Source organism: Charadrius vociferus, unplaced genomic scaffold (assembly GCF_000708025.1).
Source record: "Charadrius vociferus isolate BGI_N301 unplaced genomic scaffold, ASM70802v2 scaffold282, whole genome shotgun sequence".
Lineage (NCBI taxonomy): Eukaryota > Metazoa > Chordata > Aves > Charadriiformes > Charadriidae > Charadrius > Charadrius vociferus.
In genome coordinates, this window is record NW_009647731.1 from 459,052 (window position 1) to 480,904 (window position 21,853).

Here is a 21,853-nt window from a genome sequence, read left to right on the forward strand (position 1 = left end):
ATGCTATTTTCAGCAGAAACTGTTAATTTCAAGTTCACAGGTACTTTTCCACTGAAGATGTGCGTTTATCAAAGCACCAAAGAAATTTTAAAGGAGCTGTATTTTACACTCTAGGCATTTGGATTTATACACGTACATTTTGGAATAAAGTTCCATTTATGTTCTGACAGAATCCTATTTCAAATATCTTTAAGAACAAATTTAAAAAAAATAAAGCTGTTTTAGCTTCACCTCAAGCAAGATAAAGATTCATTTCCTAGAGCACAGGCATATAAGTATCACATTTTCCATTTTTCTTTCCACCCAGAAAGTCCCTATGACCAGTTAAAACATTACACACACACCAGGAACATTATTCTAATCAGTGGGAAAAGAACAGGAACTACAAAAGAACCTCAGTATTTTCAAACCAACAGATTCTGATAAGGCTATCAGTTTAAGGAACTGGCAGAAGAATTATAAAATTGCTGATGACTCTAATAAGGACTAATGGAGAAAGAGACCCTTATCAGGTTAACCACCCATTTCCAGAAAGATATTCCAACTGATAAACAAACCAACCATTCACACCTTGATGACAATTATGCTCAGGAACACACTTTCCTACTAAGGCTATGAAGTTCTCATCACTAGGGGTTTTTAAAAATGTTTGCTATCTGCTAGGAATAGTCAAGGTTAAAAAAAAAATAATCAGTTCTACCTTGCCCAGGGAAACTGATTAAGGCCTGATGAAACACAAAAATATTGCTGAAGTATAACACAAACATACTGCATCAAATATCAGAAATTGTGAATACTTCCCCCTGCTTCAGATCAGATACTGTTTTTGAATAGGGTATGTATTTTGAAATGTTAGTTTTCCTTAAAATTCCTAGATACTCTATGTTCATTTTAGCATCAATTTCAAAACAAGAAATGCATAAAACTGACAATGCTTTCAGATTTAATCATTCATTAGAAATACATGAAGAAAACATAATTATCATCCTATTGAACATAAGTGCCCTTGCTTTTCACATAATAGGAAAGTTGGTGCAGTTTTGCAAATGTGCAGTAGGGAAGAAAAAAAGTGAGAAGAGTATGATATGGTATATAATAGAAAATATTAACTACTAATGGTTATGAGAAATAACTGCTTTAGGAGATTACAAATAAAGCAGTACAATTGAAAAAAAAAAATCATTTTTTTGTACCAAGACGAAATTGTATTTTATTTAACATAGTCGTCAACTAATAAAACATTGTAGCTCTTTGCTGTATATTCACATTTTAAAGTTAAATATTATAATTTGGGCCATGTCTAAACACTGATCTATATTCTAACTTAACTAATATTCAGTAACTATGGGAAGTTCTGTCAAAGGAGATCAAACTGATTCGGTCTAGTTTTCCATCTCAGGTATATCTTATAAGACAAAGAGAAAGTAATACATTGAATTACATGACCACTCCTTTTGCAGATTCATGCAGAAGTAATGCCACTTTAGAGAAAACAGTCAGAGATAAAGCTTTGTCTCAGTTTTTTCCAAAGGGATAGGGGAATCCCAAAGGACAGCGTGGTTAAGTTGAAGTAATATTGTCCTCTTCCATTATAAAGAATTATTTCTCTTTTGAAGTCAAACATTCAGTAGTAAATGCTACTTAGTGAAAGAGGGTAAACGTAACTTCTTGGTCTTTGGCTCAGCAATCAATGTACTTCCCCCCCCATCAAAAATAGTATTTCTTTACTACGAGAACTGTGTTGATATTGCTGGAATCTTGTCTGATATTTTAATTTGAGCTTCACAGAAACTGTCGGGGGAGAAAAGTCCAGAAAAAGATGTATTCATATGTTTCAAAAAAAGGAATGAATGTACATTTTCAGAGGACATACTAGAGAATGCTCTTGACATTTTATCTGATTTTTTTTTCATCTCCTTTTGAATGAATCTCCAAATTCATGCAAATCTTCTCATTTACTTTTTCAGTCCTGTAACCTAAGCAACTGTTTCAGCCTGAGTCTTTCAGATTATCTAAACAGATAAAATGGATCAATAGGATATTGCTTTATTTAGCTGCAAATAGAAAACAACATAGTCTACACACATCATAAAGTCAGTTACTCATCATTATTCATTTCAGTTATAATACCAAAAACCCCCTCCTGTAGATTTTTAAATTGTTTTTATACATTTCAGACAATGCATACAAGCACATGCAGGTTCTGTTCTAATAATTCAACTAGCAAATTTACAGAGCATTCAAATCTGGTACAACTAAAAGATGTTTTGGTTCAATCCCTCTTCGGAACTCGTGGTTTCAGGACTATTCCTCCCCTGCAGCTCCACAGCTCTAGGTCACAGGAGACAACCAGCAGGAAAGACGTGTATGTGCTATACATCTGCATGTAACAAAGATGATCATCCTTGACATTCTGATCTACTGAGTATTTGCACATCAAATGTACTGACGTTAATTAAGATGTGACTAATCAAATTAAATCAGTCATATGGCAAGACCAGTAGCATAATACACAATCTTCCCCAGCCACTAGCAGAAAGCATCTGGAAACCCTGGATGCTGCTAACATAAGCGAAGCTTTTGTATGAACTGACAGCTCAGGTGTATAAAAGCAGAGAAGGGAAAAAATAAAGGGAAAGGTGTGTCATCCCCAATCCTCCGCAAACTTATACATGAAGCTCCTTTTTAATATATTTAGCTTCTCTTTTTATATTCTAATGAGTATCATGCCAATTCATAACACATACAAAAATATCCTTTCAAGAACACAAGTGTCTTTATCATGACTACAATACCCTGTTAAAATGGTCTCAGACATGTTTCTCTACTTACATGTAGCAACTCATGTGGAAACACAATTAGCTTTAAATGTTTAAAATGAGACCTAGTCACAGCCATCATAATTGCTCAGGACAGAAGGGACCAGGAAAAAAACCTGGTCCCAAATCATTCTTGTATCTAAGCCCAGCCACTTCAGTTTTATAAATCACTTTAGATAAGCAGTGCCTCCTCTTTGTTTACTATTCAACCTATTTTGTATTTCTTTTCCAAATCATAAATACAACTTTGGGAACATACGAAATAGCTGTATCACATCACCAGGAGGAAATTAAGGAAACAAAATCAACCTTATTGGAGAAGGCTGCCGAGAAAAAACAAGCACAGGATCTAATATTCACAAATAAACTATCTCCTTTGCTACACACTTCATAACAGTGACACTAGCTTAGCTAACCCACTGCAAAAAGCAAGAGGATTTATACTTCTCTGTGGTTCCAGCTTGATCTGGAAGAGCTGTGAAACATACAGTCTAAACTACAGGTTTTGGTTTTGTGTATCTTCATGAAAGACCTGCCCTGAAGTACAATCTTCTCATCGAGATCAAAAAGCATTCTCAAAAAAAACCCTTTGAAGTACAAAAGAAGAAGTACAGGCACATTTGTAACTTGAAGAGTAAGCACAAGTAAAACACTGCCTGCCACTGTTACCTATACCATTATTACCTTGCAATCTGATTAAAAAAAAAAAAGGAGAATTTAGCTATGATAAACTGCACGAATCATTAGCAAAATAACAGAGTTAAGCTCGCATGAGGCAGAAGACACTTGAAATATCTTGAATTCGCTCTCACTGTATGCTAACCCAGGTAAAAAGCAAAAGTTCTCCTCCCTAAACCATCAATGCTACTTCCTGCTGTGCTAAAATTTCCTAGTCCAGTCCTTCATTTGTATTACTTGTATTGGAAGTATATAAGATCTGACAAGATCAATGTCAACATTATTACAGGAGTAAGCCAGAAAAATGAAGTAATTTTATCATTTTAAGTCTCTATTTCAATAGCAAGGGAAAATACCAAGTTCTTCAATAAAAGAAAAGCAGTACAAGACCATCTAGAAATAAAAAGTGAACAAACGAATCTACTTGAAGAACAGGTTTTAAATTAAAAACATTCGAGATGTAAGTACATGTGTTCAGAATTTGCGGGCAGAAGTCAACTGAACCTAGCTGACTGAAACTAGCTAACAAGGAAACGGGAAAAAAAAAAAACCAGAAAGGTCCTGCTCAGCTACTGCGAGCAACAAAGATACCTGCTAAGATGCTCCATCTTTATCCATTGCGTTATTTTGAAAGTTGATAGAACAAGAAACTGTAAGAACTTGCTGAAGCTCAATTTGGAGGGAGAAACACAGGAAACAAATCCTGCTTCCTGTGGCTTTAGACTAGGTTACAGAAGCTGGACAAAGCAGCACAGTGTCCAAGCTTATCTGTTCTACTAAAATAAAACTGGAAGTTCCAGTTTTATGCCCAATCTTGATAGCTTTAAGAGAAAAATGCACAATTTGATGTCATTACTTTAATGCACATTTATGTGAACGGACAGTGAACTGCAGAGCTAAAGCTAACCCCTTGTTCCACCATTTAAAGAACTTTATTTCAGAAAGGTGCAAGGTTGGGAATGAAAAGCCAGCAACATTTAATAGCAGTTTCTTCCCGTCTACAGTAATTTGGGAACTGTGACGTAGGTTTTTCAGTCACAGGACTATATGAAAGTTGAAGCAGTCCGTTGGTGCACTAAAAAGTTTCAAGGAAACACTAAGGAATACAAGCCAAACCAACCGGGGCACTCACCTGCAATAAGACATCTTGGATCTAGACCTGCTCCAAGCACTGTTTAAAACATTTATGGAATGACACTCTGAAGTAAACACAGAAGAGACTAGAGCCCTGGGGATGCATGTTTCAAGTTTTTACCACCATTTGTGTGCACAGTATGCATTACATTCATACCAAGTTAATGCAGAACTACAACTACCTCCTTTAACAACAACAATTTATTACTGCCATATGCAATGTATTTCATCTGCTTTCTTCACTAATGTTGATTTGTAAATTTGTACCAAATATAATCCTTATGATACAAAAATTAGTTTTAATGCTGTAGGTTTTCATCTTTGTCCAGGAACATCTAATTTAATCTTTAAAAACATGCTCAGCATCAGCCAAGAGGTGGAAAAAAAAAAATCCACTTACTCTAGAGTGAATAAGTCACAATCTATGCAAAAATATGAATAGAATTTTGCTGCTTGAATATTGTCTTACACGAACACTTGAAGAGTCTGAATATCTCATTCTTTATGGTAAGTTTTATGTCCGAATGCTACATGAAACATTAACTTCCTGAAGGATCTAACACAGAAAATTCTTACTTGGGTAATGGAGGAACAGGTAAAAAAATGTAAAATATTACAAATACAAAATACAGAGTAGATAGTGAATGTAAATGTTAACTTACAAAATGTAAAATATTCACTGAGGATATTCTATACCAACTACTGCCAAAGTTTGCAGTAAAGTGACTTCTACTTACACTATAAGTATTCAGTGGCAAAAATTGTTTTTGATCAAGTGAAGGTCAACACACAAGAGTCCCACATCATCTGGTTTCTAAACCTGTTTTTAAAAGTATACCTTTTAAAGGGATTTGACTTTTCCTGTGATAGTCCAAAAGCATTAGAAAAGTATATTTTGTGAATATTCCTCCTGCAACATCAGTTGTCTTAGAGAACTTAAAAACCAAAACAAACACAGCCAGTTTTTATTTGGAAAACAAAACCAAAACTCAACAGCTCAGAAACAAGCAGAGAAGTTTCATTTTCATGGGAAAAGGGTTCACCCCCCACCCCCTTCATTTAGCAGCTAATATCTAGGATACTTTGAAAACTAAGCATTGAGATTTCTGCTCCCAACTCAAAATTCAAAGTTTCTGAACGACATCATTTGGCCCAGAAAGTCTAAAGGAAATACTGTCAAACAATGCTATTCAATAAGATGAATCAGAAATCTCTCTTTCATATTATGCTGTAATTAACATACAATACAGCTGCATGAGACACTCCCTATCTGTTACCCTTCAAGGACCTCTACCACATGCATTGCCTAACAGAAGTCTTTATGTTTGGTCTTACACTATTCTTAAAGGGAAAAAAACAACTAAAAACCCCCATATTTCAGATCTGGTCCCTTTCAAGAAGGGCAAACAGAATGCATAAATGCTTACAAAGCTCAACTGTAAGCATTCCTATAAGAACAAGCTTCCCCGGTTTCCCTTGCACAATCAACATTCATTGTGAATGTTCATCTTGAACTAAGAAAAATTTTTGTTCCATTTTTCTGATATACAACCAGTCTTAAAAGCACAAGCAGAATGCTGGTCTCTAATAGCACACCAAGACATACCAAAGCAGCAAAGGCTCCTTTCTGTTGTTCTGAAAAGTTTCATTAAAGAGCTTATTAAATGAAGATTACATTTAGGCTCTACATTTGAATGAGCTGCTTCTAAAGCATTTCTACAAGCAATACAGTATAGTTAACAGCTGGAATTCCTGGCAAACTCCTCCTTAATGTCTGTATATAGGAAAGAAATGGAGTACAACATGACACTTAGCAGACTCGGAAAAACACACAATTCCTTAAAGTCCTTCACCTAGTGTTCATTCACCAGTATGACCAAACCTAAATTTGAAGCAAAAGCCTAATAAACACTTTCTGTTGCATTATTCTAGCTCTATCAACAGAGCCAGCAAGACAGATCACACCAAAGTCATGGTGCTGTACATCATAACAGTCTCTAAAGCAAAAGGATTATACCACTGTATATTTGCATAATATAGAGGCTGATGGGCTGTAGGGCATTTACCAGTACAGAAATAAAATGTGAAAATAAAAAAATCAGTTTTCTAGAGTATCAATAGTGGCACCAGTACATGAGACATTCAGAATGGAAGTTTAGAAAGGGGATGTTTCTCCTTTAACCAATATAGACATGCAGCCAGATCCTGGAACAAACTGGTTCATTTTTTAAAACTGTGTGTATATGGTCCTGTGCAACAGTCCTAACTAGAGTTGCTTAATCAGTGGTGCAGAATTGGTGCTATGCAGATTCCTCTTTTTACCTCCTTAACACAGAGGACAAAAGATAAACCCTGAAGTGTATGGCACCTAAGATGCCAGGCAAGGTGAGGACCAGTGAAACTAGACACATTTTCACCTTCACTGTTATCAAACTACATATCAATTTTTCTTCTACATAGCTTTCATTGGATAGCCTCTTTTCTTGTTTTTGCTGAACTCATAAGTCAAACTGAAGCATACTACTGAAACTAGGGCCTTAACAATTTACCTGCCATTTACTTTCCTCACCACTTACTTTGTATCTCATATTTGGAACAACATATAAATTCAGTTCTAATTCCAACGCTTTGTATCTCCCCTCTTTCCACTACTTTTTTTTTTTTTTAATTGGTTGTATTTCACCAACACAGCCACATTTGAATATAAAATCCACAAGAAATATTTAAACACACATGCCCTTTCAAAAAATGGAATACATTTCTAATCATATTCAGCTTCATAAGAAATGCGTTTCATGACAAACATCTGTTTTACTTATGTCATTGCTTTATCTAACCATCTATGGATAAAATAAGTAGCTACATTCATTACTCTTTCCACAGAAATTCAGTAAATTTCTGTACTTCACACGCAGAAGTTACTTTACGCCATGGTCCTGAAGAAGCTTTAAATATAAAATAGGAGAATACAGTGAAGTGATACATAAAAACCTGCTTCTGCCATACGACAAAGCATAGTCTTACCGTTTTAATTTCTGCAGTCTCTGTGTTTATGCTTCCGGAACTGCATTTTGACATCATGATATCAGCTTGTAGATTAATCACATAATTTGCAAGCTTCGCCTCTTAAAAACAAGAACAACAAAACCTATGAACTATAAAAATGGTTTGAAAAAGAAACTACAATAGCAGAGCTATTTGTGTCAATTCAGTTGCTCATAAACATTTAAATATGTCAACCCTACACTATAACTTGATGACAGAAAATTAACTATTTTGTGTCCATTCTGATCATGAATTATTTTAGTTTAGTATTAGAAACTAAAATTTTTGTGTGATTTAAAAGCTAATTTTTGGTAGTTTAAATGTACAAGTAAAGTATACTTCCCTAATCCTATTAAACAGATTACTATGATTAACGTTAATAACCAGTTCATGCAAGAAATACAGTAGTAGTATGTTCGACATAATTTATTATGTTCTGTATAATTGCACCACTTTTTCCATGCACGTGTATTTATTTCACCTGATGTAAGTGTTAAAAAAATAAATCGGAATTCAAATTTCTTAAGTATTACAATTTGAAGCCACAAATAATACAGTAAACTCGTGAAAAAGCAACAACCATTTTTTCCTTAGCACATTAACGTGGTTTTTAATAAAAGCAAAAATATTGTGCAATTAAGATGGTAATTTACATAAAAATACACTCAGCTATATAAGTAAAATTAGGAAAGATAGTAATTTATGACAAAGAATTTCATAGATATATTAGCCATTCTATAAAACTACAACTTAAACCAAAAACGCCATATCTAAGCAGATATACAATTATCTCAAAGCTCTAAAATAAAAAATTTACACAAAACATTCAGTTAAAGTATGAGTTTTCCCAGACCTAAAAAGAGATTCTGAAGTCAATTTTTTTTAAATCAATACTGAAAACTTAAATGCAAAATGAATCTTGATGAAAATTTCTACTCCAATCAGTTCCATAAAGTTAACAAGAAGGACACTTCCAAGATTACTTCAGTATGTTCATTTTTACCTCAAATGCTGATGCTGAGCTTTTCCAGAGTCTCCAAGCCTGTAATTTTGTTTCACCCTAGGTAACCTAAAAGGCAATATAAAAAGAAAGCATTTTAACATGAACTGCCATAAAAATCAATTGTGCCATGTGGTAGTCTGCTTTCTTGCATTTTAATATTTAGCTCTGTAGCAACAGCACATGGTCCTTCAAAATCTAATTATCATATGTCCTTTTTTGGCTAGGGATACAGACAGTCAGTGTCTGAAGGATCAGCCTGAGAGTGCTCAGGAGATATTTGCATATTTTGTTTTATCTGCTAAAGTAATTGCTAGCTGAGTCGAACTAGATTTACAGTTTTCCTCCCTGTGTTCCCTCCATGCATGTTTTGCGAAATCTTGAAGAAACTTATCATTCAACACATTTAAAAAAAAAAAAGGAATCTTAAAGAATGAATGTGCTTTGAGAAAACAAAATAAACAATTATTGTTTTATTTTACAGCAAGAACATGTAGGGGGTCCAGCCCAGAATATCTGATGAGTACTGCGTTCATGTGCAAAACAGAACTACAAAAATTTTATTCCCAGAGCTACTTTTTAAATTCATGTTTGCACCATACATACATCCTTTATTTCTGCACAACATACAGCAAATTGCTGCTAGGATGCAGTGACTAGCGCTTAAATTTATTGTAACATGTGCCTGTTATGCCTAGGCTATTCATTTATTCACCGCCTCTAAAACATGAACCAGAATATGTATTCCATTGAACCAGAAAATAACCTAACAACAGAAAACTGTCACATCTCCGGCAAACATACAGAAATATACTCCACATTACATTTGCAGGAAAATCAGAAAGGAACAATGGAGCATTTAGTTACCCCACCATATAACAAACATGAAAAAAAAAAAAAAAAAGATTCAAGTCTGTCAGGAAAGCTAATGCCACGTATGGCTTCACATAGCAAATTTACTTTACTCCCTAATTGTAGATGGCAAACGAAACGCATACAGATCAGCAGGTAGGATCTGAGAGAATCAAAAAAGAGTATTTAATTCTCCACCAACCCCAACAATTTCCTTTGGCACATCAAAGCCCTAAACCCGAAGATTGCAGCTGTAATCGATGGGCAGCCATGAATTACAGTAGGCCCTTTTAATGCTGAAGCCAACATAAAACCAGACAGGCCACATTCCTGAGACGCAGTCAAAGTTTAGTACAAAACAGGGAGCTTCTAGCACATTAGCATCTAAATGGGGTTGGTGCACCCACCCAGACAAAGGCCTGTTGGGGGAGATGGCCAACCCTTCCCTTGCCCATGGTCCCGGCCACACCAGGGACACAGCCAGGGCTGCCACCCCCAGCAACTAACCAACCCCTCCAACATTTAACAACTGGTAACGCTCCAGTCCACTCTGATAAGAATTTTTTTTACCATGTTAAATAAATAAATCTATCTCATTTTACTCTACAGTGACTGGGGATCTCGTTAAAGTAAAGCAAAAGGAACAAAAAAGAAAAATTGATGACATTGACTTTGCTAAAAATTAAGACTTCCAGAATGTCTTCCACTGAACAGTAATGCCATTGTTTTCTATTATTTTTGAATTAAGAGCACAATATTCACATATTTTATCTAAAAGTAGAAGGTGGGACTTCCAAGATAACTAGCCATTTGGAGGGTCTAACTAGACACAACACAACCACATCAAATACTCACAGAATAAAGCTGCAACACAAACAAACACTGAAACAAATATCAGTTCCTATAAAGAAATCAAGAGAAGCATCCAAGAAGTGACACACCGGTCACTTCCGCAAATCTCCAGTGCTCTAGCAATCTGCAAGCAACCACTGGTTAATTCTGCAAATCTCAGCCAAGATCTTTAAATATCTCGGTTATTTGCTACTTAGATATAAGCTAATACAAAAGCAAAGTATCCAAATATATTAAAGAGTATACAGAAGAATGTATCAACAGGTTTTATTTTTATTTCCTAGTTTTGCAATTCAGTATTCAAAAATAATCATGTTAATGTGATACCTAATTGTTGCTATTAGAAAAGCTTGTCAGAAAAAGGAAGACAAACTTTAGAAGTAAAAGACCTACTAACACACTCCAGGCAACAAGCTGAATCTGAAACACAGACTATCGACGTTCTGGCTCTTCCACGTCTTCTACAGTTTGAAATTAAACAACTATTCCCTCCATCCCAATAATGCTGTTCATATTTAATTAAACCATTTTTCACACTGTTAACAACTTGAAAATTAAGTTCTTATCTTGCAATAAGATCTATGCAATTGGACTCTTAAGCACACAATAGAGCTGTAATGAAGTGAATTATCTTCATGCAAATAGAAATGAATTCCAGCGTAAATAAAAACTACCATTATGATTGGGAGGAAAAAGTCCATCTGGGCTGGCATCCTGTCTCTCTACTATTACAGCTGGTCACAGATGCTGGGAGTGTGGGAAAGGGTGACTACAAAACAAGACTCATCCTTCTCTTCCATGTGTTTTTCCAGCAACCTTATATTTCAAATATTTTTCTTTGGTTTATTATGGTACAAAAAACAAAGTTAGTCAGAAACCACACTACAAACTCCCTACTGCCTCAGATTAACGCCAAAACAAAATATTCTTAGCATCCAAGGAAGTCAGGAAAAAAATTGCTCAGGACACATCTCTCTCAAAAAAAGATCTGAGCTGTATGAACGCTCTGAAACACGTTTAATAGATTTAACAGCAACTAGAATTAAATTATTCCATGTAATATTTAATTCAATTTTTTCTAGCTGCTGCTTGAAAACTAACCCACAGAAAAGTTACAGCTAAGTTTACAGATCCAAATGTATGTAGGTAACTGTACTATTATTATTTCAATGCCACAAGAAGGGATTACTGACCATATCTGTGAATTTATTTATCATTTGGTCCTTTACTTGGGTACCAAATTACTTACTTGTGATTATTTAGTTTATTTAGAGGTTATGTTCAAGTCTTTCAGGCACCTCTGATTTTCAACAAGGAGGCAATTAAGCAGACGTTAGGGCAGGGATTTCCCTCTGCCCCAATCCAGGGGCAAGCTGTGAGGCAAGTACAGTTCCAAAGCACCAATTATTCTTGCTTATGATAAGTAAAAGCAGCAGCTGCCCCCTGAATATAACCCCATGTGGGGATTTCAATCCCATTATTTGCATAAACATAAATCCTTTCTCTCCATGTGGCAAAAAGTCAAGCTCTCCAAAACATGGGTGTTCGACAGTTTTCTGTTATCTTTGTGCCAGAACATCCAAAATTATTAAGAGTCCTACATTACAAAAGGCTTTCTCTGAAGCCATTAATCATGTGATGCACAACATGCAGATATTTAGGGTTTAAGTCACCCTCAAGAATATCCACCAAGTTTAAAATGACAGTTCAAATCTCCTACAGTTGGTCATAATATCAATTTATGCATCACCCAAGAATCAGTGAACAAACAATTGGCTTATTTTCAAAAAAGAATGTATTTATTATTAAAGGTGTAAACTAACTCATCCCAACGCAACCTTAAAATACAGAAGTATTACGTACTGGTTAGCACATTATTTAATCCAATTACATTCTGGGATTTTTAGTTTTTAATCTGTCTTCCTAAAAAAGAAAGGCTTCTCCCCAGTTACACTACATGTCTCCACACGTTCTTTCCCTGCAAAGAACTTGCAGGCACACTCCTGGAATTTTCTTTTACATGAAATTGGGATGAAGTCAATATTAAGTTCATAAAAATATGTAGTATGACGAGACTATTTTTGCTCCGAAATTCAGCAGACATTCAAAGCTGCTCAGATGCTACAGAATCCAATCTCTAGAGGGATAACACCAGAGGAAAAAAAACACAACAAAAATACAACACAACCCAAAACACAATTCATTTATTCTTTCATTTTATTGAAGAAAAGAGAGACTCATTGGTAAGACATTTCCATAGGCCCATCAATATTTTTCTCAAGATACGTAAGAATGTCTAAAGGCGTAGATGAAAATGGTCTGTGCAACGATGTTGCAAGGACCCTCACACAAGATGTGAAGAACGGAGTTTCACATGTTATGATTGCAAGAAAAGAATACACACGCCCAATTGTAAAATGATCTGATTTAATTCCAAAATGGAAAAGGTCATTAGAAAAGGAAATTCTTAGTATCTTAACATATACATCTGGCTACCCAACTTACTGTACAGAGCAGCCAGAAAAGGCTTTTATGTTGCATCATCTCTTGTTTTAAGAGCTGAGACTCAAGGCCAGCGTTAATTATTTGTGTGACGATAATCTCAAATCAACAAGTGCAGTGCATTCTGCAGCATTAATGCTAAAAAACATCACACACCATGATGCACTTTACATAGATTCCGTGTATTTTGAATTTTCTATTTATAAAAATTTAAATAAACTTTAACTTAACAGCAGTAATTAATGCTTTCTACTTGAGTCAAACTAACAAGAACTGCAATCTTTTAAGGCAGAGACTTTTATATCCTACTGACACGATAGGCCTCAGCATGGAAGCAGGTACTTAGATAATACATACCTAGTTGAATACAATGAACACCATGTTAAAAAGCTACAGCACCGTATAGATGATATTATTTCTCTTTATGTAAGTATATGCATTTAGAATAGAACATGATCATCCCTTTACATTCTTTACAGTTAAAACAAACTCATATAAGACTTCAGCAGGTCGCATCAATTAACAGTTTTTATTTATTTTAATGTATCAACACAGCCAGATTCCATGAGGTCTACCTGACAGCCACATCAGCAGATCCTGGACTATCTCCCCTTTCTGCTGGTCCTAAGCTTCTACTCTGGATACATTAGGACCTACCAAAAAAAGTGACAGCCTAGCAGGTACATTCAGTGTACAAATCCTGGTGACTGCCAAGACAAGACTGGGAGGTAAAAGAAGAATCACATAAGCACAAGAACACATCTCCACCATTTTAAATTTGGGAAAAGAAAATACAGATTCACAAAAGATCTTTTGCAGATATCACTATATCATTCTTCCAATCTGGGTTAACTTGAGAAAATCCAGTGGTCGACATACTATGACTCTTTCTAGGGCTGGCACATTGTGGAAACATTCCTGGACACCTTTTTGTTGTGCAGCTCTGCAAATACTTCAATACTTTCACTTAGCAATGAGTATTGGATTAGGAGTACTTTCTTGCCCTCATTTATCCTCACAGTACCCTGCAACGATCAATGCAGTTCTCCGGAGGTCAACCAAATCCAGACTCTCGAAAGGGATCCATGGAGCAGCACAGAGGGGGATGGACAGCAGAGCAGCTGTAATGAATCCACAACCTTTTAGTAGGATCAGAAGAAATACTGCCACCATTTAAATGACAAAGAACTCAATCTAGTTATGAGGTAATAGAAGGAAAGCACCAAGTTGCTACAAGCAAACCAGAAAAACACAAAGGCAATCAGAGCCTTGGAAAAGTAGAAATGCTTCCGCTAAAAAAAAACCCACCACACTAAAAAACCCAAAAATAAAAACCCCACCTTACTAAAAGTCTTAAGATACCAAATAATTCCTTTTAAAAGCAGGGGAATAATCAAACATTTTAAGGTAAATTACTCCATCATAACATCCCAATACAGCAAGTCTAATTAAATCGAAGGCATTAATAATCCTTAAATTAATCTAGATTTATATTGGGAAACCATACATATAAGGTTTCTTATTAACTAACCTCTCTACCAATCAGAAACTTCTGCTTTTCTAGTTTTCTTTAGAAACAAAAGCTTCCATATCAATATTATTTACCTTGATTTGCAACTATCAAATACACACATCTGATTAATTAGAAGGGTAGTGTCACAGCCATTATTAACATTCAAGTAATTACATCATCTAGCTTACCAATTGGTATATCCATTATGTAGAACAGTTTTCCCCCTGCCTGTTGTGCATATTAAGGTTTGTTTAGAAAGAATTTAAAACTTAATTAATGCAAACATATCTTAACATTATAACAATATATAAAACTTCATATTATGCAAAATAAATATTTAAATACAACTGGCTTTCAATTTCATTGACTAATCATTTCCTTTTATCAGCTATAGTTAATGAGCTGACTTACTTGAATAGGCATAAACAGATGCACTAAGATGCCTAAAGAGGCAGATGATTGGTATGACTTTGTCGTGTAATCTGCTTAAATCATTCTAACTTTCAATGGAGATTTGAAAGATTTCCCACTTCTTCCCCAGCATTGCCTTCTCAACCCTGAGCAAGAGGAAGCCTCTAACTTCTCTTCAGTTAACATAATTACAACACCTTGCTTGCACAACAAAAATCAAAAGTACTATTATTTGTATAAATGAAGTGAGCTTTCACCATTTTAAACACTGAATAGACAGATACTTAGAGAAAGCAGGATAAAATTCCAACACTCAAAAACTTTCCTTTTCTCCATAACTACATATAATTCGTTAAAAAATGGCCATTTTCGTTATTTAGAATTCAAGCTACTTCACCATCTTTCAAACACATACTAAAACTAACTGGTGGAAAAAAACCAAACCAAACAACATCCCAGGCTATAAGTGTAAGCCTTTAAGACTTGCAATATAAAAATAGTTTTGAAATGAAATTTTAAAGGTATATTGTTTTTAAAAGTTTGTCTTTGCTGCACAGACAAGAGCTTAGAGAAACTGAGACTAGTCAACTAAGGCGATGAAGTTCATTCAAAAAGTAAAAGTGTGTTAAGCCCTTATGGGCAAGCTGTCACTGAGAAGAGTGACCTTACTATTCCTCCTCTAGTAGGATTAAACTGGAGCATATGCAGAGGTTTAGCATACCATAATTTCACCAGATCGGCATTTCACTTTAGCTCTCTCAAATATGCTCATAAAAATCTGTCTGGCTGTATAGTCAAAACTTTTCTAAAATAATTACAGAAGAAATATCATCTCTGGTGTAGACAAAATACAGGCAAGTCACTTTGTATTTTATCACTTTTCTTTTGTTTTCAAGCAGCAGCAAGACAAACTGCTGTACGATAAAGGCTCCCAAATCACATCTTAACATGCATTTAATATGACACTGCTACACATAGAAGGGAATAATTCTTCTTCTCTCTTCAACCTACATGCCGTCTCCAACCCTCTCTTACATTGGCACAACTGTTTCCAGGTAATTTGTGACCACATCTGGAGACAGACCACAACAGAATAAAGAAACCACACAGAGTAAAATTGTTTCTTAGATTAATTAGTCTCCTTAATCCACTTTACAGCTTCAAAAATGCTTGCACCAATAAAGCTTAACAATAATTACCACTAGCTGAGGACACACAGGTACTAGTTTCTAGGCAGAAATGCCTAGATACAGCCCAAGATACAGCCTATAAACCTCAGATGTCTAACAGGAAGGAAAAAGGATTTACTGTTTTCAGTAGCACCTCCATGATTGTATATCCCCTAATTAAAATGCAAACTTGTATAGAATATCAATATTTTATATTAACTTGTATGCCTTTGTCTTTTTCATTAACCCTCTGGACAGTATCATAACATCAATTGCAAATAAGTATTGGCTACTATTTCATACAATAATTATACATACAGTTAACCAATATTCTTAGAAGTATGCCTGTATATGGAAACTTGTAAATATTGTTTATCCCATAAATCCAATGGAATACAAAAGTTTATCCCACATTTTAAGTGCTGAACCCCTAATATTGAAAGGCACATTGTTTACATTTTGGATATTCTTGCTCAAAGATTTAATGTATCTTAACTGTACTATCGACATTCAATTACATGTTTTAACAAAAACTGCAGTCAATTTTCACCATAAAACTCTGTTTAGCCTATTGGGGGGGAAGAAAAACCAAAACAAAACCAGCACAGTCTGGAAAATTTGTAGTCTAACCCCACCTCCAGTTCCACTCTGAAAGCAAATTTATGGGGTGGGAGGAAACAGAACCCTACTCAAGTTGGGGAAAAAAAGAAAAATCTGAAAGTTTTCCTGATTTACAAAGGTGTCTTTCCTCTCTCAACTCATCTAACTTGTTGCTGTTGAACTTGCCACATAGTTATTTAAAGACTTCTGTTGTGGATAGTGTGGGGTCCTAAAGCTTTGATTTCAAATTATGGATTACAAATTTCTAACATATTGGTAGTAAAAAAAAACTAGAGTTGTTTGGTTTTGTTTTGAGCTTTGTTTCTGTGTGTGGGTTTTTTTGGGTTGGTAGGGATTCTTTTTTTTTTTTTTTTTAAAAAAAAAAATCATGACAATGATTTACCTTTCCCTCACTGAAGCCTAACCACTCTGCTTTCAAGAGCTTTTAAAGCTAATCAAAGTATGCCTGAGAACTTAAACACACAATTACCAAAAAAACCAACCTATCGCTTTCAGAAGAATGAAAAACTGGACAAGGGAAAACATTCATTTTTTTTTAGGTTAATAGGCTTAGATTTCTATTTGATTATATTACTATCTTGGAATACATAATCACTACATTTGAGGAAAACCGGAAAAGATGTCCTAAACTTTTAAGCGGTTTCTTGCACAATTCCCTAGTTTATGGAGTCATGACTACAGATTACCAATAGATAGAAATGAGAGGGTTTAAACTAGGCATAACTTCAGATCTTAATTTCCCAAGCTAATTGCTAGAGTCTAAGTGTTCCATCTTGATTACTGCAATTTCTGATGATTGTTACCTTTGTTAAAAAGCTGTTAAAGCCTCAGAATATTACTCACTAAAGAAATGTAGTTAAATCTAAAAGAATAGCACACCATAAGCTTTTTCCCTCCACTTTGGTTCATATCCTAGATTCACCACAGATTATTACAGTAATCCTGTGGTTTTCTTATATGAAAACAATACACCTGTTTATAACAGCAGCTATTATTAATAAGTGAGAAAGTGGAAGGCTGAGAAAAATATGAAAATTATTTTAATTAATAGGGGAGAAGAGAAATCAATATTCATACAGTAAGGAAGACAATCCAAGTGAAAAGTAGTATTTTGGAATTAGATTTCACAAGACTGCAGATCCAATCCCATGGCAACCTAGTGCTAAATGAAGCAACACCATTCTCACTGCTCCTTCCCTTCTCTAAACAGCTTTGACACTTGCATGACTCTTCAAGAGAAAAACAGTTCAGCACACTAACCAAGTGATTTTTTTTTTTCTTGACCTAGGCAAGTTTTCTGCTCGTTTAGCAAGCTGAATTAAGTAGTTGATGGGGATCAGACGAGTATTAGAGCTGGCATGAGGCGACAGTTGTCATCCATCCTGACAGCCACGAGACTGCCTACATTACAGAAAACAAGCAAATTAGATTCAACGGGTTTTTGACTGTCACTCAAAACTAGACATCAGCTTCTCCTCTCTACTGCCAACTGTTGCTGAACTGTGTTACACTAGTGACAATAAACCTAAAAATTCCAGAAACAAAACTTTTTGCTGTCTAGTCCAAATCTAATTGAATGCAGCAAAAGGAAACATCTAGTGGCAGCAGACAGCAATAACAGGATGAACACACAGATTTTAACAACTTAATAGTTGGCAATGTATACATTCGTAGCGTTATTGGCATGCTACTAAAAATGCTTGCCAGAAATCAGCACCTGCTTCATCGCTATGCCAGTTACTACATGCCCTGAAGTCATCCAGTAATTCCTTGTAGACCCTCATCCACTGATACAACCACCAGTCAGTAGACAGCTTTAACAAATGATGGAATTTTGTCACTGAAAACTCGCCTTCTGCATAGTTTAGGTAACACATAGTCTTGAGAAGACCATTTTTCAGACAATTCAGCATTAATCAAGGCAGGTTTCACTTCTCAACTTCCACACAGCAGAGCATTAACTATGCAAAGATTACCGGAGGGAAAATTACTCATCTCCTGGAAGTTGATCGTGTGTCTTTCAAAGACCCAGGGAGCTCATAAATGTTTTTGGCATTCTCCCATTCCTTTTTCAAAAAACTACTTCAAGGCAAAAATGCAGGCCTACATTGCCCATTACCTTCACAAAACCTACACCTCCTCCTCCTCAGTTTTGTCACCTGTCACAGCTCAAACTCTTTCCTCTCAAATCCCAAGACATAAATTCCTCAGTACGTGGTACAGTCACACTTCTTCAGAGGAAGATTTCACTAAATCATAGTCTTTCTGACTACACAGTAAACAAATCACCTGATCTATTCAGCATATAAACTTATGGCCTCAAATACCTGGGCATACATTTTTTAAATTTTTTTATCTATAATTTCTGAAAGCATACAGACACACAGCTTTCTCTTACCCTATCAGTTACAGCATGCTATGTTTCTTTAGTGTCAATGTAAGTTAACTCAGGAGTTGACTAACCAAGTTCAATATTCTTTGGAAACAATGAAAAGAGAACACCTCCCCCACCCACCTTTTTTTTTTTTTTTTTTTTTTTTTTTACACACAAGTGGTAAAAAATTATAGAGGTGGTCCATGGGATTTTGTTTAATTTGCATAAGCAAACAGAAAATCACAGAATCATAGAATGGTTTAGGTTAGAAAGGACCTTGAAGATCATTGAGTTCCAACCTCCCTGCCGTAGACAGGGACAGCTGCCACCAGACCAGGTTGCCCAAGGCCACGTCCAGCCCATCCCCTGAGGGATGGGGCCTCAACAACCTCTCTGGGCAACCTGTTCCAGTGCTTCACCACCCTTAAAGTGAAAAACTTCTTCCTAATGTTTAATCTAAACCTGTCCTCTTCCAGTTTATAGCCATTCCCCCTCGTCCTGTCACTACATGCCCTAGTAAAAAGTCCTTCCCCAGCTCTCCTGTAGGCCCCCTTTAGGGACTGGAAGGCAGCAATAAGACCTTGCTTACAATAACTATAGAAATAGTGAGAAAGAGAGATGATAACCCCATGGCTCTTAGTAACATGCTTCTGTCACTTTCCTTTTACAGTCTCTGCCATTAAAAACTTGCACTATACTGGTAGAAACTATTCAATTCATAGCACCAATTTTCCTCTTATTTTGCCTCACAGAAACAGGAAAGCACAAGTAACAAGAATAAATGAAGAACACACACCTCTTCTGGGGACTACTCACAGAACAGTGAGGGAGGAGTGGCTGACACGCCAGAAGGCTGTGCTGCCTTACAGCGTGACCTCGCCAGGCTGGAGAGTTGGGCAGAAAGAAACCTTATGAAGTTCAACAAGGGTAAGTGTAGGGTACTGCACCTGGGGAGGAATAACCCCATGCACCAGTACAGGTTGGGGGCTGACCTCCTGGAGAGCAGCTCTGTGGAGAGGGACCTGGGAGTCCTGGTGGACAACAGGATGACCATGAGCCAGCAATGTGCCCTGGCGGCCAAGAAGGCGAATGGCATCCTGGGGTGCATCAAGAAGAGTGTGGCCAGCAGGTCGAGGGAGGTCATCCTCCCCCTCTACTCTGCCCTGGTGAGACCGCATCTGGAGTACTGTGTCCAGTTCTGGGCTCCCCAGTTCAAGAAAGACAGGGAACTGCTGGAGAGGGTCCAGCAAAGGGCAACAAAGATGATTAGGGGACTGGAGCACCTTTCTTATGAGGAAAGGCTGAGGGACTTGGGTCTCTTTAGTCTAGAGAAAAGAAGATTGAGGGGGGATCTTATTAATACATACAAATACTTAATGGGAGGATGCCAGGGGGATGGGAGCAGTCTTTTTTCAGTGGCGCCCAGTGATAGGACGAGGGGTAATGGGCATAAACTTGAACATAGGAAGTTCCATCTTAACATGAGAAGGAACTTCTTTACTTTGAGGGTAGTGGAGCACTGGAACAGGCTGCCCAGAGAGGTGGAGGAGTCTACCACTCTGGAGACATTCAAAACCCGCCTGGACGCTGTCCTGTGTAACGTGCTGTAGGTGACCCTGCTCTGGCAGGAGGGTTGGACTAGATGATCTCTGAAGGTCCCTTCCAACCCTAACAATTCTGTGAATTCTGTGAACATACAGCAGAAACAGAAGTTCAAATAATTTTATTTAAAAAAAAAAAGTGGTGTACTTTTTCATGCCCATTATTCACCTCCAGTAGTCATTAGGTTTCTAAGGTCTTGGAGATCATTGAGACAGGACTATGTTAGACAGCAAGAGTAACTAAAAATGATCCTCAGCAATTTGAAGGGTAGGGGGCACGTCTTTTTTTTTTTTCCCAAAATTTTTTTTCCACAGACCTCATATCACTTCTTTATAACTTTACATAGCAAATTGACAATATAGGCAATTAACTTTAGTCAAAAGATGACAAAAGGTTGTGAGACACTGAAAAAATAAGAGGCCAAAGTATTTAGTTGTATTGTAAGCACTTTCTTTCATTTTATGTTCTCTTCCAAAAAGGAAAGCCTACTAGCCGTTGACCATGAAGACAGCAAGGCAGACAGGTTTGTCTGCTCAGAAATACAAAGCTTAATTGAGGAACTAAAAGTCTTGAGATTGATCCCAGGCACTAATACCCTGATTGAAGATGATCAAATATACAACCAATGAACACTGTGGTTTTATGAATTCACATTTAATAATTCAGCTTAAATTCTTCTAAATGTCTTAATATACAGACGCAGAATATAAACACCTAAAAACTGTCTTTGATTTAAGCACTTGAAAGTTAAACTCAAAGGAGGGGGTAAAAAGAGAGATACTGAATTAACTTGCCAAAACTCAGTCAGTGAGAGAAATCCCATCTTCTGACTCCTGGACGTCTTAACCACTAGATCACCTCTAGACTTTTTTTTTTTTTACTGTCAACTATAAAGCAACTTTACCTTTAGGTAGGTAAGCCTTGTTCATGGCTTTTTGAACAAGTAAATATAGAGCCAAAGTCATCATAAAGAGCCAGTAACAGTTGCAAGAAAGCTCTAAGAAACTTGATCTAAATGAGAAACAAAGCAGACTTTGCAAACAAAAGAGAAACATGAATTGCAAAGTTAACCAGCCCAGACATGCTTGCATAGCCAAATCATCTCAATGGAGTCAAACAAATTAACTTTAAAAAGCAAGCTGAATTTGCCTCACTTCCTAAGGAAAGGAAATTTATGCTACCAGTATGTGGGCAAGTCTAAAACTCCAAACCAGTTTTCAAAAATAAAAGATTAAAAAAAAATAATCTTAAGTTTTCAAGGAGACCAATTTTTTTTACCAC

The 21,853-nt window shown here is 36.1% G+C and overlaps 1 protein-coding gene across 2 annotated transcripts in view; it reads right to left on the reverse strand.

The window, feature by feature from the left end:
- The window catches only part of DICER1 (dicer 1, ribonuclease type III), a 46,097-nt gene extending 37,350 nt beyond the window's left edge, over positions 1–8,747 (reverse strand). The window contains exons 1-2 of one of the 2 annotated variants that reach the window (XM_009881522.1): positions 8,680–8,746; positions 7,656–7,756 (exon numbers count right to left, since the gene is read on the reverse strand). The gene's annotated coding sequence lies outside the window, so the exon portion shown is untranslated. Of the gene's footprint in view, positions 1–7,655; positions 7,757–8,679 lie in introns of both variants that reach the window. The other variant, XM_009881523.1, reaches the window with a different exon arrangement.
- Between the last annotated feature and the right edge of the window lie 13,106 nt (positions 8,748–21,853).